General features: G+C 40.9%; 1 protein-coding gene across 5 annotated transcripts in view; it reads right to left on the minus strand.

Annotated features, from left to right (window-relative positions):
- LOC105472642 (potassium inwardly rectifying channel subfamily J member 6) overlaps nt 1–19310 on the minus strand; it is a 321612-nt gene that overhangs the window by 249894 nt on the left and 52408 nt on the right. Inside the window, exon 1 of one of the 5 annotated variants that reach the window (XM_011726071.3) lies at nt 3617–4304. The exons of 3 other annotated variants lie outside the window; for them this stretch is intronic. The gene's annotated coding sequence lies outside the window, so the exon portion shown is untranslated. Of the gene's footprint in view, nt 1–3616; nt 4305–19310 lie in introns of those variants that run through there. One more of the 5 variants, XM_071095712.1, reaches the window with a different exon arrangement.

The raw sequence follows: 19310 nt of genomic DNA on the forward strand, positions 1-19310 counted from the left end.
TTCTTGTCATGTGTTTTCAGCTTGAACTTCTATTTGGATACAGGAGGGAAGGGAGAGAAGGTGACCCCTTTGTAGGTATCTAGTAATTGATTCTCAGCAACAGAGATCTCTGAGAAGGAAAATGAGGAACACTATTCTAATCTCTGTTGTTCTTTTATCTCTTCTTTCTTTTTCTCTGTTTACAGTTAATTTCTTCATTTCAGCTTTGGCAAAGATATAGATTGATTTTTTTTCCTATTCCTCTCATTCAGTACGACCAAAAAGTCCTGGACAATGTATATGGCAAACTTAAGTTGACTCTGAAAGGTGAATAGAGGAAGCCATACCAGCTAGGGACCTTGGGATCTGAGGAATAACATGGGAGTGAGTTCTCTGAGTTTTTTTTGTTTGTTTGTTTGTTTTGTATTGTTTGTCCCTGACTGGATACTGGAGATGCCAGCAAATTGGAAATGTCAATAGATGCAGACAAAAATGCCCCAAGTTTGAATTCTGTAGCCAAAGACCTAGGAAAGAGGTAGTCTAAGACAACAGAAGACTTTTGGACAATAACCTCTGTAGCCAAACATTACAGAAAAAACAGCAATTCCACTTGGAAAGCAAAGGCTGGGTGGGGAGCTTAGGCTTCCACTCTTGTCAGGCTGTAATGCTGTACCCAAACCTGTTGCCAGGATAGTGTCAGGGAAGACGGAGTGGAGATTCGGAATTTTCCTTCTTGCTGAAGGATAATGAGACTCCCTAGAGAACACATGGGGAGCCTGGTCCTCCATACGGTTCTGGTAATAATGAGGTATGTCTCCCCAGACCCACAGGGGAGGTATTAGAAGAGAGCCAGTATAGAGTCAGGATATTCACTGCCATCCAGCTGTAACAAGATCACTCTTGCAAAGTGTTGGTGGAGACCACCACATGGGAAGTAGTAATGAGGTGCCCCCTCCTATCCCAGCCAGGATGGTGTTGCTGGAGGCCCAGTAGGGATTCTGAACCTTCATTCCCATTCAGCAGTAAAAAGGATGATACCCTACTAGTGAGCAATGAGGTGGGTCCCTCCTTAACTCACCAGAGTGATGTCAGAGGAGGCCTGCTATCATACAAGATTTAAATAGGATCCAGAATCTTATAATAACACCAAAGATGTTTAGGTTTCTGTAAAAGATTACCTGTCATACCAACAGAAAGAGCTAAAACTGCATGACTAAAGACAAATATCAACACTGATATGACCCAGATTTAATAATTATATGAGGAATATAATGCAGCCATCATAAAAATGCTTTAACAAGCAGTTACAAACATAACTGAAACAAATGAAGAAAAGTCCTAACAAAGAAATAGTAAGCCTCAGCAAAAAATCAGCACTTATGGAGGAGAACTGGAAAAAAATTCAGAACTAAAGATTGTAATAACTGAAATAAAAAACTCAGTTGATGGACTGAACAGCAGGGTGGGTAAGACAGAGCAAAGAAACGGTGAACTTGTTGATAGAACAATATAATCTGGACACTAGAGAGAAAATAGACTTAAAAAAAATTACAGAGCCTTGGGAACGTGGGGCTGTAACAAAGAGCCAACATTTATGACACAGAGTATCAGGAGAAGAAAAAGAAGACGAGATGGAAGAAAGTATTCAAGGGAATAATGGCTGCAATTTTTTCAAAAACATTTTTAAAAAACTACAGATCCAAGAAGCCAAATGAAACCCATGCAAGAAAAACCCAAGGTAATTCATTCAGAGACACATGATAAACTTCTGAAAACTAAAGAAAAAGAAAAACATTATGAAAGCAGCCAGAGAGAAGTAATGCATTATCAATAGGGAAAGGTAATTCAAATGACAGTGGTTTTCTACTTAGAAACTGTGGAGGCCAAAACAAAACAGTATAACATTTTTCAACTACTGAAAAAAAATTTTTTTTCAGCTCAGAATTGTATACCAGCAAAAATATCTTTCACGAATTAAATGAAAATCAAGGCACTCAGGCATTTTCAGATGAAATAAAACAGAGAATTTGTGAAGAAAATGTGAAGAATTTATTTTATTTACCCTAAAAGAAAGGAAGTTCTTTCAACAAAAAGGAAATAATAAAGGAAGCAATTTTGACAGCTCTTAGAGGTAGAAAGGATATGGAAAGAGAAAATATATAGGCAAACACAGTAGACTTTTGTTAAGTTTTCTAAATTATACTTGATGGTTGAAGCACATATTATAGCATGGTCTAATGTGATTCTTAATATATGTAGAGGAAATACTTAAGAAAACTATATTTTAAATAGGGTAAGGGAAATGAATGTAAAGGAAGCTAAGATTTCTATGTTTCCTTTGAATTGGTTAATATTAACAGCAGTAGTTAAGAGATACATATATATGTATGCATATATAAATTACATTGTGTATAAATACATAAACACACAATGTAATTCCTAGAACAGTCGCTGAAAAAGCTAAACAAAGAGATATATTCAAAACACTATAGATAAATCAAAGTTGAATTTTAGAAAATGTTGAAGTGACCCACAGGATTTCAGGAAAAAACCCCAGAGAATCACAAAACAAAAAACAAATAGAAAACAAAAAATTAAATGGCCAACCTAAGCCTTAACATGCTAATAATTATATTAAACATAAATGGTCCAAATACACCAATTAAAAAACAGAGATTAGCAGAGTGTATAAAAAGCAACTCCAACTATATACCATTAAAAAAACTCACTTCAAATATAATGATATGGGTAGATTGAAAGTAAAAAGATGGAAAGAGATGTACCATACAAGCATTAATTTTAAAAAAGTGTGGCAATATTATTACACAAAGTAGACTGCAGAGCAAAGAAAACATGACAGATGGAGAGAAAAATTACGTAATAATAAAGATTCAATCATGGAGAATATTATGTTAAGTGAAGTAAGCCAGGCACAGAAAGAAAAATATATGTTCTCACTCACATGTCAGAGCTAAAAAATTGATCTAATGGAGTAATGAGTAACCAGAAGCCTGGAAGGATCAGGAGGGGGATGAGCATAAGTTGGTTAGTATGTACAAAAATACAGTTAGATAGAAACAATAAGCTCTGTTGTTTGATAGCACAGTAGAATAACCATAGTTAATGTGATGTATTGTATATTTCAAAATAGCTAGAAGAAGACTTGAAATGTTCCCAACACAAATGAATAATACATGTTTGAGGTGATGGATATCCCAAATACCCTGACTTGATCATTCCACATTTTATGTATGTATCAAAACATCACATGTGATGTTCATAAATATAAACAACTATTAAGTATCAATAAAATAAAGGTTTAATCAACCAAGAATGCATAGCAATCCTAAATGTGTATGCAACAAACAACAGAGTTGCAAAATATGTGAAGAAAAAACTGATACAACTGAAAGGGGAAATAAATCCACAAATGTAGTTGAAGATGCCAACACCCTTCTCTTAACAATTGTTAGGACAACTACAGAGAAAATCAGTAAGGATACAGCAAAAATCAACCAACAGGATCAAATCAATGTTTATAGAATTTGCCATACAACAACAGCAGAAAACACGTTCTTTTCAAATGCCCACAGCGTATGTACTAAGACAGACCCCAACAAAAGAATTGAAATCATACCGAGTATGCGCTCTGATCACAATGGAATCAGACTTTTAAAAAATCAATTTTTTTGTTTCTTTTCTTCTTTTTCTCTTTTTCACTTGTGCCACCCCCACGCCTGCTTTCTACCAGTACAGTATGTCATTACTCTGAATGCTGCAGTCAGGGTGCAGTTCTTGGGAAGTTTTTGGAGTGGGATGTGGCTTTCATGGCTCAGAGTTTTAAAGGAAAGGGAGGAATGGACTTTCCATTCTCTTTAACTTCTTTATTGGAACACTCTCTCTGTTCTTAGAGAATTAGCATAACCCTCACATTGCTCTATTGTGACTATTCTTGGAACCTTTCTATAGAATACTAGAGGAAAGAGGAAGATAGTTAGATTCTGAGTCTGTGTCATGGAAGATGGGTTTGCATCTTGTGTGCAGTTTAAACAGTTTTGTGACAAAAAGGATTAAGCAGAGCAGAAAAATAGCTTTCCTTATGAAACCAAAAATCCAACAGTAAACTTCCAATTCAGAAGGCAGAAGTCAAGAATGACTGCATCTGCTGGGGACCCTCTCTCCCCTGGGGACCAGTCATTGCAGAATCATGTCCTTTGTTTATATCATCCTTTTAGCACTGCTGAGCCAAGAAACTCAGTTCTGCTCAACCATGATGAATATTTTTCAAAACCACATATTCACAATAATGAGATTCTCACTGACAAGTCTGTGGTTCCTAATTTTTTAAAATATCTATCTGTAAGGAATTAAAAACAATCCTCTCCACTTTTAGCTATAAGGTGGGCTATTGGCCAAGCACGGCCAGGGGCCTCTGTCCCTGACAGGCAGCAGCTGTTCAGGCTCCCTGTCCCAGAGCACAGCAGAAGGCAGGGGAGAGGGGGTGGAAGCAGGATTCAGAGTGTTCAAGGCAAGAATTCTTTCCCAAGGCTTCATCCTCCCTGGGACTGGGTGCTAGGGCAGATGGTGCTTGCATTTTCCATCACTCAGAAAGCCATGGCCAGAGACAGGAGGGCGGGGAGGGGGAGGGAAGAGGTCCAAACATCATTTCTGGAAGCTCTTCAGATTCCCTGCATTTTAAAATCTCATAATTCTTCTCTCTGAATACCACAGAGCCAGTGCCATACAATGTTGTGGCATTTGCTGGGCCACATTCCCTAGTGAGATGGGAGAAGAATTACTGTGCCTAAGGCAGCGACCAGCTTAAACATTTTCATTTCCTTCTTGTGGCTTAGCTCTTCCACCAGGAAATCCTGATAGCATCTTCCTTGTCCTCTCCCCACTCCTCACTGTTCATTTCTCAACTCTGTGATTTTGTGCTTCTGGCCTTAGTCAGAGCCAGCCTCTCTATTCCTGGTTCTCTATGAGAACATGCCTAGGTTCCTGCCTAGATGAGCAAGTCAGGACTGTGGACTAGGTGAACTTCAAGTCAGTGTGGAAAATGCCCTTGTTCTCAGGAGATATACACTCAAATACTTAGGGCAACCTATCCTGATGTCTATAACTCTTAAACGAAGAGAGAGAGAACACAAATAAATAAGGCAAATGGGACAAATGTTTACAACTGGGGACAATCCAGGTAATGGGTATATCATGTGTATTATATTATTCTTGTGACTTTTCTACAGGTTTGTCATTTTTCAAAATTGAAAAAAAGATAAAAAATCAGTATGGTGAGTGTAAACTGCTTCTCCTAAGCCCCAGGTCAGAACAATGGCCTCTGACCTGGGGAAGTTGTATGGTTTGGGTATTGACCTGGCTGGATGTACCAGTTACTTGGTTTCATTCCAGTGTGTGATGATCTTGCATGGTTCACCAGGCCATGCTCTGGTAGGAGTAGCATTGAGTTGTATCCTTAATATTTCAAATGCATTGCCTATGGCTCTTCTGAGCCTTGAGGTGCCAATACTCCAATGAAGACCCACTGAATCAAAATCTCTGTGGAAAAAAGTAAAGAATATGCATTTCTTTAAACCATTCCTATGGATATATCTAATTTTAAGGTGTTAAGACAAAGACTTCTGTCTCCTTTGGAAAACAGCAAAGATACAAAGAAACCATATGAAATCTTCACTTTTGATGCAACTAGGAAATGCCCACAACCTCAGAACATGTATGTAGAGGGAGAGCTTTTGTTACATGCAGCAGAAATTGGGCCAGGATAAAGGTGGTGAGTGAGAAACAATGCCTAGCACCAGAAATCTATGGCAGAGCTGGCTGCCCACAGCCTTCACCATCCTGGGGGCACAGTCAAAGCATTACCAATGTTTAGAGCAACAAGATGAAGATGTGGTACTGGGTATGAAAGCCTTCCTGGGCAGTGTGTGATACTACAGAGGGACTGGAGGAAGCAGAAGGAAAGAAGAAAATGCTCAGTTCTGCCATTTTGCAAAGGGAATCATTTTGTGTGGCTGAGTGGAAAAGAAACTGTGGACAGTGAGCAGCACTGTGGTTGCCAATCTTTGCTGGCTGTGTGATGTAAGGACTAAACCTCTGACAAAACTCGGAATTAGACAGAGCTTTACTCCAGCCCAAGAGACTTCTTGCTCTGTGCTGTGCTTCCTGGGCCCTTCTCAACACTTCCTTTCACAAATCACTGACCCAGAAAGAAATCCCCTCTTTCATGAGGAGCCAGCAGTGGATCTATCAAAAATATTACAGGAAAAAAAGACAAGCTGGAAGCTGAACAATGACCTAGAAAAGTAAGGTGACTAGTAAATGGTAAAGCAAATATAGAAATAGTACAGGGAATACAGTAAGCGAATATTGAAATAGAGGCCATATTTATTTGGAAAAAAGAGAAAGACACTGATGAAAATATGATCAGGGACATCGAGTGCAATTTGAGAAGATAGATCAAAATAAAAAGAAAATAAATATCAAACTGAAAATGATAGACATGGAAGACAGAAAAAGATAATTCAACATGTACATAGTTTGTATCTTAGGAGAAGAAAACAGAATTAGCAGAAAAACATTTAGATATATCATTAAGAAAATTCAGATTAAGCTCAATTCTTACTATTGATAGAGCATGCTAGGTCCTAGAGGGGAAAAGAGGAGTCATGGGCACTGATATATATCCTGATATAGTTACTGCACTTCAGAGAAAAAAGAAATAATTTTACAGGCATCAAAGCATAAAGGGCACATAGAAAAGAGGAAAAACAGACTATCTTTAGCCTTCTCTCTAGAAACATTCAACAAGACAATGGGATAAGATCTAAAGTCTTTAGGAAAATAAAGTGAGATACTACAGTTTTATACTCAGCTATACTGGTGTTCAAGCAAAGAAATGCCTGAGAGATCTCTTAAAGATGAAGCACTCAGGAATGAAATTCTCCATGGGTTTTTTTTTAAGATATCATAAAGGTAAACTTCAGCTGCCTAAAAGAAGAATGGAGAAACCGTGATGAAATATTGTAGGGAGTGATTAATCCATTTACACACACATCTAAGGATAAAACAATCATGAAAATAGTGATGACAGAAAAGAATAAAAAAGTGAAAACCATGACAGTGTTAAAATAATAATGTAACTGACAAAATCCAGGTAGAAGAGAAGATTGAAGGCAGTGAAAGAGACCTATGTTTCTTACCTTAAAAGACGAGAGGAATCCAATATTTTTAAAGCTGAAAAATCAAGTAAGGGAGCTATAGAAATATTACTTAAGGGAATAAAGGTCAGCACTCGATGAACTAGGAATAACAGCGTAACCAATTAAAACCAGGCAGGGAAGGGGAAGGAGGAAAGAAACTAGATAAAAATAGAAAATCAAAGAATCTCAATTTAAACATACTTTATGGTAGGGAGACAAAAGTTTCTGTCTAAAGAACAGCGATGTAAGTACAGCACATATGATAGAAGAACAAAATGAAATTCTCATTCTACCAAATTTATAAAATTGCAAATTTCAACAAAGCAAAGCAAACAAAGAACACAAAATAAAATATGATAAAGAACAATAAACATATTTTTAAGGTCTGGAGGCTTCATGGAGAACAACTTCAATAAATAAAAGACCAAAATACAGCAATAGGTAATTTACCATGGAAAAATTCCCAAGATACATTGTTAAGTAAAAAAGCTATTTAAGAGAATATATGGTAGTGTTCCACTTATGCTTAAGAAAGCATATATATATATATATTTAAAATTTTATAAGATGTACAACTAAGGTCACATAAACATACATATGTGTGAGCATATGAACAGGATATCTCTGGAAGGATACACAAGAAACTCGTAACAGTGGTTTCTCTGGGATAGGAAACTGAACTGGAGTCTAGGAAGGGTTTCTCACCGTCCACAATTTGATACTCTTTATTTTAACTATGGGCTTATATTACTTTTTCAAAATATATAAAATACTTAAAAAGCTCCACAGATGGTTCTAGCCAGCACTGGGTGTTGAGCAGCCCCGGGTTTTCATTTCAGGGCTTTTGACTACCTAATGGCAGTTGTATTGTGTCTCAGTGGTAGGGATACAGTAATGATTGCTCTCTCTGTCTCATGTGCGGTTTTGGCAGACCAGCAAAGAGTTTTATTGATTTCCTTGCGTCTGAAATTTCCTGATTTCAGAAGAAGGTTACAGTCAACTAAAAAAACATAAAAATAAAAACAAAAGCCCAGTGATGAAGTTATAAAGTACTGGGGCTTTGGGTCTTCTAAGTGATCACTGATACTTTTGTCTTCATGCTAGCGTGCCTGCATTTCAGCTCCTCTGAATTAACAGAACAGCTTCTTAGCGTATCTCCTGGATTCTGGCTTCTTGGCCTTTCAGTTCTCCCTCTTTCCCACTTTTACCCTGCTGGTCCCTTGCATCATGACTCCTTGTGGGCACTCCATGAGACACCCCGTGCCCTGGAGGCCCAGTGTAAGATGGCCCCAAGACACATGCTGCAGGTGGGCAGGTTGCCGGGTGCAATGCCTATTTCCATCTTTGCTCCTGTTCCTCCCCAGGCAGGAGTAAACCCAAACCCACCTGCTGCTCAGCCCGGCACTGATTCCTTTCTCTCCTGAATCCTACTTTACACCCAGGCAATAGCTCATAATTTAGTTCTTAATTGTTCTCCAATTACCTCATCTGTGATAATTTTTCTCCAACTTGAGTTTGAGCTCCTTCAGGGGGAAGACCATGGGGCTCTGTGTTCTAAGCTGATCCCACATCTTATGGTCTCCCACCATCCTCACAGCTGTTAGCTTAGCTCAAGCCACCCTCCTTTCTCGCCTGGTCTACTCCAGGCAGGTCTCCCTGCTTTTCCTCTTCCTGTGGTCTGTTCCCTACAGGGCAGCCAGAGCCATCACTGACTTTGAAGAAGAAACAAGCTCACGTATCTGCCTGGCTTAAAACTCTTTCCAGCACACTTGTGATAAGATCTAAGCTTCAGGTGGCACAGAGTTCCTGCAGGATCTGTCCCTAGGATCCCTCCACCCTCATCTCCCAGCCTTCTCCCCATTACTCACACTGCAGTCTTTGACTTTCTTGCCCAGTCCTTCCCCAGGGCCACTGCACTTGCCAGAAAAGCCTTCCCACAACTCCTCTGGAGTGGCTCTCTGTGTCATATCATCCAGGTCCTGGTTATAATGTCACCTCTTCTGAGGCCTTCCCTGACACCGTATCTAGCATAGTTCCCATCTTCACCCCCTCATCACTTCCCAATGTCTTCCCTGCTTAATTTATCTTTGTAACTTTCATTTTCATTGTGGATGTGGGTAGACAGTATAATCTGGGGTTAGACTGTCAGAGTTTAAATCTCAACTGCACTACTTGAGCTGCGTGACACTGGGAAAGTCCTTAACCTCCTTGTGCCTCATTTTCCTCATCCATACAATGGGGATAATATTATATTTAGTTTATGAAACTACAGTGAAAATAAAAGGAGACATTAATGATATGAAAACCACTTAGAAGGCTGACAGGCAGGAGGTGAGGACTACATCCATCTTCGTTGTCTTTATAAAACAGGTCTTTATTTACTCATTATTGCCCGACTCCCTACCCTAGACTGTCAACTCTGGTGTATTAGTCAGCTCAGCCTACTGTAACAAAGTACCACAAAGTGGGTGGCCTAAACAACAGGCATTTATTTTCTCAAAGTTCTGGAGGCTGGAAGTCCAAGGCCAAGGTTTCAGTGTGGCTGGTTCCTGGAGGCCTCTGTCCTTGGCTTGGGGATGGCGTCTTCTCCCTGTGTCCTCACAGGGTGGTCCCTCTATGTGTGCCTGTGTTCTCACCTTCTCTTCTTAAAAGACCACCAGTCAGCTTGGATTAGAGCCCACCCTAGTGACCTCGTTTTACCTCAGTCACCTCTTTAAAGGCTGTATCCCCAAATACAGTCCCATTCTGAGGTACTGGGGGTTCAGACTTCAACATACAAATTTTGAGGGCATGCAATTCAGCCCCTAACATCTGGAGAAGCAGGGTTGCGACCTGGTTAACCCTGTATCTCAGCAGGCAGAAATGCATTTTCCAGTACACTTCAGTGTCTCAGTAATGACCCCTTGGAAACCTGACAGCATTTCCCACAGAGCCAGTCCCTCTGCCCCACAGCCATAAGACATGGAGTGACTACTGGGCGCCGAGCTGAGAAGGTACTTGAGGAACATCCTTGAGAAGCACCAAACTGGGGAACACTCCGGACCTTGGATTGTGTTCAGTAAAATTTAAATGACTCCTTCATAGCCCAGTGGCAAGTAGGGGACCATTAGCCACACTGAGGTGTTGATGCCGGGCCCCTGGGCAAGCTGGTGACTGGATAGGAGAGGAGGGTGTGGGTACCCTGAGCTTCCAGTCGTGGGGTTTTAGGTCATCACAGTCAAGTGGGTGGCTCCAGCCCCCCTGCAGAACACACCTCCATTCTAACCAAACAAGCCCATGTCTGTCTCATTCCTCGGCCTGCTCCTCAAGCCCCAAGTAAGGCTTGGAAGACAGCCCTTCTTGGAACCAGTTTCCAATCTTACATAAGGTGTCAGAATCGCCAGCGGTTGGAATTCTTCCATGAGAGCTGTGGAAAAGGGCTGTGTTTTGCTTACAATCAGGTGAACCTCACTCTATCCAACAGTTGAATCCCCCAAACATTGTGTGTGAATTTTAAGTCCAAGTCTACCTTAAATAGGCAGGGCTGGAGGGCGTCACTATTTCTAGTATATATCCAGTGTGCCTTTTTTGGCAAGCAGAGAAGTCTTCTATTTTAACTTTTCTGTTTTGTAAATGTCACCTTTATCCACACGGGCATGCACACATGTATACACATTGTGGCATTCAAGTCTGTGAGGACCAAGTATCTAGCTGCGCTTTAATTCTAAAAGGGGAAGGCTTTGTTAAGTAGCTCAAACTGCAGGGGAAATTATGATCTGAGTTTAAGCTAATATATCATGAAAAAGCCTAGACGCAGCATCTGTCAACTTGGGTGATCTTGCTTCTCTCTGGGCAGCCACCTGGTAAATTCGTATTTTGCAACAGCAGCTGCAGAGACTGTGTTTACCCCGTGTAGACTGTCGGAGAAATATGAAGAAACTGGGGGTTCTTCCTCTTCTATTTGTGCTAGTGGTAGGCTGACTTAGTTGAACACATTCTGGCAGTTTTGTAAAAGAGTACAATGCCTTAGAATTTTGAGCTGCTAAGTCGGTCCCCTCAATAGCCAGGGGAGAGGCAGGGCAGACATTTTGACTGATGTGTGACATCATTTGTTGCCAGGATGAAAGAGCAGGATTGGCTCCAAGATGAAGGGGTCAGTCCTACACGAGAGTAGCCACAGTTGAGAGGTGTTTTACAAAAGGTAGGACAGAGACTTTAAAAAGGCTAGGAAGATTCAGACAAGGTGAATAGAGACAGCCAACAGCAGAGCCGTGCTCATGAAGGGTATAGACACTCGACATACACAGCAGAGAACTACTGGTGAATATCAATGTAGTAAAACTGAGGAATGAAGCAAAACGTGTTTTATGTCTTTTCTTTAACATTTTGCTTTATTTTGTATTATTTGATTCATTAATAGTTTAGGCACAGTAATTCCTGATTTATTAGTATAACTGCTTAAATGAGTAAAACATGGAGTAATAAAATTTTAGGTTCTTAGTTTTTGAAATTCACAGATTGTTATGCCTGACTACTTACTGTGCCTCCACAGTAACCAAGACAGTAGCCTCCAATGGCTGGACGTGAATTTGAGTCTTTGCCCATATGTTATACCCTCAGCTTGTTCATATTGATGGGTATTGCACAGGTACCAACTTTGATTTATTGCAAATCTGATTTAGAGTGGGTGCAGAGAGACTTGAAAGGGCTGTGTCTATTTATTACTGAATTTTTGAGAGTTTATTCTTCAGGAAGTACATCTGGTGCCAGACATTTATATTTTTAATGATTTGGATGAATTTTGCTTTATTCACAGTGTGGGGCTGACATCTAAAATCGGTTTTTGTGCATCAGGAAATAAGGTTATTAAAATATTATTAGAATAGGTTTTCACAGGCACTTTGCTATATGTGACAAAATGCATAATTAGCTGGGATTAAGAGCTAATAGGTTTATAACATAAATGCCCCACTTCTAAAATAATGTTTAGCTGATACTTATGAGCACTGCTGTAACTCGTGTAAGAAAAAAAATTGTTCTATGGTTTCTAAAAGTCTTACTGCCTTATATTGTCTCTTTAAGCAATTTTAAAATATAAAGGTTTTTTTTTTTTTTTTTTTTCTTTTTTTGTGGAGAGAGAGAAGGTAAGCTTCTGCTATATTGGCAGTTTGGAGGTTGAGTTTAAACTGCTTGAAATGATGAGACCTCAGGAAAGACCATATGAAAATATCAGCTTTTCAGGCCAATGAGTCATCCGGCATCACAAGCCGTGTTGTGGGGCTGGAGGCCGGTTTCAGTCTGCATCATCCAATAGCTGATGCTTGACAGAGACACAGGAAAGGAATATGCAATTCTCCAATTCTCTCTTTTTTTTTAGGTAGAGTCTGACTTTGTCACCCAGTCTAGAGTGCAATGGTGTGATCTTGGCTCACTGAAATCTCTGCCTCCCATGTTCAAGTGATCCTCCCGCCTCAGCCTCCCAAGTAGCTAGGACAAGTGTGCACCACCATGCCTGGCTAATTTTTGTATTTTTAGTAGAGAGGAGGTTTTACCATGTTGGCCAGGGTGGTCTTGAACTCCTGACCTCAGGTGAGTCACCAGCTTCAGCCTCCCAAAGAGCTGGGATTACAGGTGAGCCACCATGGCTGGCCAGGAATATCCAGTTCTTTAATCGTGTTTCTTTTTTAAAACATTGGCATTCAGATTAAATATCTGTATGCCATTGTTTAACACACTGCAAAAACAAGTCAGGTGAGAGATGAAACCTAGACAGAACTAGAAAACAAGTTACCCAGACTTGTAAGCTGTGTGTGTGATTAGGTAGCTTCAAATACAAAGCTTTGAAGATGTGCAGGGGTTTCAGAGGTAGAGGGACTCAGGTCCTCTGGTAGGGCCACGTGATTGCATTGTCTTATTGGACTGTCACAGGAGCTGTCTTTTCAAAGGCACTTGCTCCTAGCAAACTTACGCTTCTCCAAAGAGTCCTCTAAAAATAAGGAGAGGACACTTTGTTTTACTTTTACTGAAGTGAAAACACCAAGGCATGCTTTTGGGGTCTCTAGCACTTGCGTGGGTCCATCAGTTCCCATTCTCCCCCAAATAAACAACAGAAAAGCTAAGCAGAAAAACATTCTCTTTCTCTGTCTGTCTCTGTCTCTCTCTCTTTTTATTTTATTATTATTTTTTTTTAGAGACAGGGTCTTGTTGTGTTGCCCAGGCTGGTCTTGAACCTGGGGGCTCAAGTGATCCTCTCGCCTTGGCCTCCCAGAGTGCTGGGATTTCAGGCACGAATCACTGTGCCTGGACTAGGAAAAGATGTTCTCTATGCCCATGAGGCTTCAAGAGAAGCTAGTTTCCGTATCTTTACTCTTTAGAGCTAGATCCCAAGTACCTCTTGGATAGAGCCCTAATCCTAACCCCAAACAGAATTTGTGCACAGAAGCTCCGTGTAGGAGTGTTGGAAAAGCTGAAGGCCCTATTGATAGGTGATTCAGATATGCTGGGAATAATGTAAAGTGTGTGTCTAGTGCAAAGAGCTGTATTTTTAACATGATGCTGAAGTCACTAAGAAATACTCTACTTCACTTGATACGAAAAACAGAAGTTACCATTGTACAGAAAAAAAAAAAGTGGAGGAGGCCTTGTGCAAACATTTTCAGATAACCGTGTACATCTTTTTTTTTTTTTTTTGCCAGTCATGTTCCATCATATCCGCCCCCAGCTCTCAGCTGTCTGCATGGGCAGGGGAGGAAAGGAAAGGCACTGGCTGGAGGGGGAGGCAGGGGCCTGACCCTCCCGAGCTTAAACTGTCTCGTTCTGTACAATACGGATCCAGCTCCTCTTTGAGAAGCCAGTGGTAGAACAAGCAATTTTTTTGAGCTCCTTATAGCTTATCTCATTAATCATTTTATGAATGGAGGAGCCAGCTTAGAAAGAATGTGTCCATGTCATACCCCTGTTAAGCGCTGAGGCACTATGTACTCTTGCTGATGCTGTCATAAATGATAACTCAGGCACTTGCCCACTGTCTGGTTTTTATGGGGTGGCTTGTAATTTGGTGACTGGGGACTTCAACATCCAACTCTCAGTCTCAGACAGATCATCTAGAGAGAAGATCAACAAAGAAGCATTGGATTTAAACTGCACTCGAGACCAAATGGTCCTAACAGACATTGACAGAACATCTCACCCAACCGTTGCGGAACACACATTTATGTGCTCATCAGCACATGAAACTCTCAGCAGTAGAGATCGTATGTTAGACCACAAAACAAATTTCAACAAATAAAAAACAATACATCATATCAGGAAACTTCTTAGACTACTAACTTAGGTGTTGCTGTGAAGATATTTTGTGGATGTGATCATAACTGGTTAACTTTAAATCAAGGGGAGGTTATCCTCGATAATCTGAGTGGGTCTGACTCAATTAGGCAAAGTTCTTTAAACGCTGGCTTGAAGCTTCCCTGAGAAAAGAGGAAATTCTGTCTGTGGACAGCAGCTTCAGTTCCTGCCTGAGAGCTCCAGCCTGCTCTCCTTGGTGGCCTGCCCTTCAGGCTTTAAGACCCCCACAATTACGTAACACAATGCCTTGTAATAAGCCTGTTAATGTATATCACTTACTCATTCTGCTTCTCTATTGAACCGTGACTGGTATACCAGGAGAGACATCACAATTAACAAGTGGATCTCCTGAGCTGGGAGAATATCTTTGGGTTTCTACAGATGGATAGAAGAAGGAAATGGGTCCTTGGGTGGGGACAGTCCGCTGGTTCTTCACTGAACCAGGAGCCCAACCTTTCACTTACTTTTGTGCAGCTTTTGCTAAAGGAACAGACCTGGCCCTAGCTAGACAGTGAGGCCAAGGTTGCATTCAAATGAAATGACCAGCTGGACACTGGTCCCTGCCTACTGGCAACTGGGGAGAATGAGCAAGAGAAGTGTGGATCAGAAACTAACTACAGAGAATGTCAAAAGGGTCCATTGGCAATTCCTGCAAAACAGCACTGCAGCCAGATTCACCTGCCACCAGGCCATGGTCAAGAGGACCATGTCCCTTGAGATCTGGGGGCCACAGGATGAACTAGAGATGGCCAATGGCTGCTGGAAAGAGAAAGGAGGATGGGAATGACGAATAAGCAATGAAGATTACTGGATGTCTTCAATACAAAACTATGCATTACTTAGAACATATCCTTCTAGGTTTTCTGATTCTAGCTATTCATTGCCATTCAGCTATTTTTACAATCTCTAAATTGTAGAGAACCGATGGCAGTGCAGTTATAATTGGCAATGCAAAAATAATTATTGTGTATAGACCGGCAAATGAATTCTGTTAGGTGGATGCTCAAATAATCTCCCTTCTCATAGAAAATGCGATCTCGACATTCCTTGACTCCATAGAAATGTGCCATTCTTTGACTTCTTCTTTGAATCTTTTGTAACATTTGTATGATTTCCTTATTAATAAGTGTAATAAAATATTTTCCATATGTTAACTGTATATTTGCCTGAGAGTCATGATTTCACACTATTTAAAAATCATCCTTTAATAACACCTGAGATGTCTTGGGTCCTACAGGGAAGAACATCAGAGGCAGCATCGCACTCAGAGTCAGGGACAAAAATCTGTCCAGTGAGGAGAGCTGACGGGTCACTGGCCCCCAGAAAGCCCCATGCAGCCAAGCTTGCAGCAGGGACAATATGAATAAAAACAAACTGTTTTATTTTTATTTTTTAAAATTAGGGCAAAATATAGATCCTTTATCGTGCCTTTTGAGAGTAATATCAAGAGATGTTTTTATAGTTTTTTGAAGAAGAGTTAAATCCATCTCTGTCTCATCTTTATATAAACACTTGTTTATGTATTTGTATTTTATATCCTACCTGCTTCCAAAAACCACATTTGAAATGGGCCAAATGGTAATAAAAGCAACAATAATAGATTGTGTAGCAGACCAGACCTTACCTTGCAAAGAGCAATGTCAGTTGTAGAACCACACAGCAGATGGTGAAAAACCATATGATAAAAAATAACAGAAGGCTACATGGTAAATATATTACCACAACAATCAGGCAGCGAAGAGACTGATGAACAGAAAGAGAAAAGCCAGGGGGTGGAAGGATCATCCAAGGTCATGAGCTCTGAGATATTCATGGCATCTTGCACTGTGGGTTTATATGTCAACAGTCTCTGAAGAGCCAAGTGTGGTTGCACTTTCATTAGGACTTGGCCTTTATCTAGCAGGTGGCTGGGGACAGAAAGGTACAGGGCTGGGCAGCAGAAATTGCTAGTTCTTGTGCGGATGGAAACACTGGTGCAAGAACGGGGACCATCTTTTCCCTAAGACCTCACAGCCAGTTGGGAGAATGAAGTTGAAGCCTAGCTCTCCAGCTGCTCCTGGCATCCTTTGTACCTGACCATGTTGCCTCCAGCACTATGGGGATAGTGGGGATGGCTATGTCAGGGGTCACGGAGCACTTTGCAAACAATGCAATAAATACAGTGGAGGGTAGCACATTCTCCTATTAATATACATGACTACAGCTAGGGAGATTATTATGACAAGGTTTAGGTCAAGTTGTATGAGATCTGTGATTACAGAGATTTGTATTGTCTGGAATATAATTTGAAAAAATTCTCCAGAAGGCCTTTTTAAGGAAAGCATCACAGAATTAAATTGAATGTGTGTGTATCCTATAAAACACGGTGTGCCTTCAACAAGTAAATTATACATCTTATCAAGAAAAGCATTTGGAAAACTAAGATGAAATGTGAATTCTCTTACCATGTAGGGGCTGCTGTTCAGAGAAGGATCCAGATTAAAGCTGAGTTCCAGACAAGGGAGGAGAAACATCTCTCTGGGATATGTGGGAAAAATATAAATCGAACTTGAAAGGTCCTGAGGAAGTAACGGTCCATGCATGTTTACACAAAGGGAAGATATAAGTGTTAGTCGGAAAATCAGAGGACTAACCTCAGAGCCCTGGAAATGTACCAGTCAGGGGACAATCCTTGTGTAAATTCTTGCAGCTCAAGACCTGTGCAATATTCTAAGCAGAATTACAAAGGGCTCCCACAAAGGGCAGGCACGGATGGGGTTGAGTAGGGAGGGGAGGACAGAACAGAGGCACTGGCAATCATCAAATAAAATGAAAATGTTCTTCAGACTCCACAGTACACAAAATTCTTGGAAGCTATTTATGTGGATGACAGTTTTACAACATGGCTCTCAAGCTGTGTGTTTGGTGTTTCGCTCACAGTTTAGAAGAGGGAAAAATGCAGTAGAGAATGGTGATGGAGCACCCGTTGCCTATTGGGCAAGAAATTCACAATGGCCCTGGGATGGAGAACCAGGCTTTGTGGATCCCTGAGCTGTGCTCTAGGCAGTGAATTCTTTAGGGTTGCTCGAAGCAGGCTGTAAGTGGATCGCCTGGGTGGTTTGGAGTCAATCATTAATCACACACTCTGGGGACGTGGAGGTGACAGGAGCTCTGCCCACCATGAGGCACCATTGATGGAAAAGGGGCTGCTCTCCCATTTCCATGGCCTCCATGGCCTCCATGGCACAGCCCTCAGATGGGTACTAACCTTAATACAGTACTAACAATTATTGAACACCTACTGTATGCCAAGCATTTCTTTCTGAGTAATAAGTCATAGAAATAACCCAAGAGGTGTTTTTACAGATTTGAGTGGAGAAATTCATCAGGTAAGTTAGTTAATGTTTTAAAGGTACAACCATTTTCCTAAGTTGTCAGTTCCAATAATTCTTGGATCTGGTTAAGCTGGATCCTGATAGGAACATTTGCCTCGGGCTTTTACATGTTTGTGTAATTTGGGTTTAGCTTACCTACTCATTTCAAACCCTGTCAGGAGCTGGAACAATTTCTACCTGTGATGTGGGTGGCTGATGACATGGAGTGATTTGAAGGAAGTAGACAGGTTCTATCTACCCCTTAGTAGCCTCTCTCACCCTTCAAGCTACATGGTGTCTTTATCCTTGAATGATTTCATTCCACTGTGTCATTCACACATCTGAATTAGGTAGCAAAGTCCTATTTAGGCTCCTTTAAGAGGTCAGCCTGCAAAGCCTACTCATCCCCTACCACTGGCCTATTGGTTGACCAGTTGGCTGTGATCCCTTTAGCAGATGCTAAGTAGTAAAGTCTGGGCTTTAGGACTTGGCAGCTTAAAGGAAGGACTCATTGTCTTCCAAGGGTAGACCCAAGGGGTGGGGTGCTATAGATAGTAGGAAGTGAAAAGCAAAGGGCCAGCTCAGGTAGAGGGTAAGCCAAGACAGGGCATTTACTGCAGAGAATGGCACAGGTCCCTGGGAGGATGTAGGGAAGGAGGAAGAAGACCACACTTCTCTGAGTGGGCATCTTGCATAGAAACGTATTTCCTGGAAGAGGGAGACAGGAGCTGTAGCCAGATGATACATTTTCCCTTTTCTGATGCTCATATATGTTGCAACGACCACAAAGGCATGCAAATCCATGGAGGATTTCCCACCCACCCCGCCCACCCTCCACCAACCCAGCCTGCTGAAAACAGATAGGCACATGGCATTGTATCTCTGGTGAGATAAATTAAAGATCTGAAAGCAATATGCCAGCAATAGCCACCATTAAACAGAGATCTCAGGAGTGGAACAGACCTTTTAAGCATCTGTTTTCTCTGAAGCCCAGTATTTCTCTCTGGCTCAGGCCCAGCTACCTAACTGGCAAGGACCCAAACCCATCCCAGAATTGCCTCTTGGGATCCAAAATAGCCAGTCCATCAGGATGCAACATTCTCTCTCTGCCTAGCTTTCAGCACTGTTAGAATAATTCTGAGATATTTCAGACAGTGCATTAAAAATATTTAGAACAATTCAATTTTTTTTTTTTTTTGGTTTCCAAAAGCAGCTCTTAGGAAGGCACTTAAAACAAACTGTAAATCACTTGAAAGTGAATTTGTACACAGTACAATGTATGCCCAAATGGTCTGGTTCCTTTATTAGCAGACATTTGTATTTGATGATGTCTATAAAGTTTTGAGTGACTTTTCAAGGGGGTCATCTCGCTAACATCAAAGGGTGATCTGATGATGCCATCATCCATCACGGCTCATTCTCTTCCTACATCTTCTGC

The sequence above is a fragment of the Macaca nemestrina genome, chromosome 4, assembly GCF_043159975.1.
Source record: "Macaca nemestrina isolate mMacNem1 chromosome 4, mMacNem.hap1, whole genome shotgun sequence".
NCBI classification, from domain to species: domain Eukaryota; kingdom Metazoa; phylum Chordata; class Mammalia; order Primates; family Cercopithecidae; genus Macaca; species Macaca nemestrina.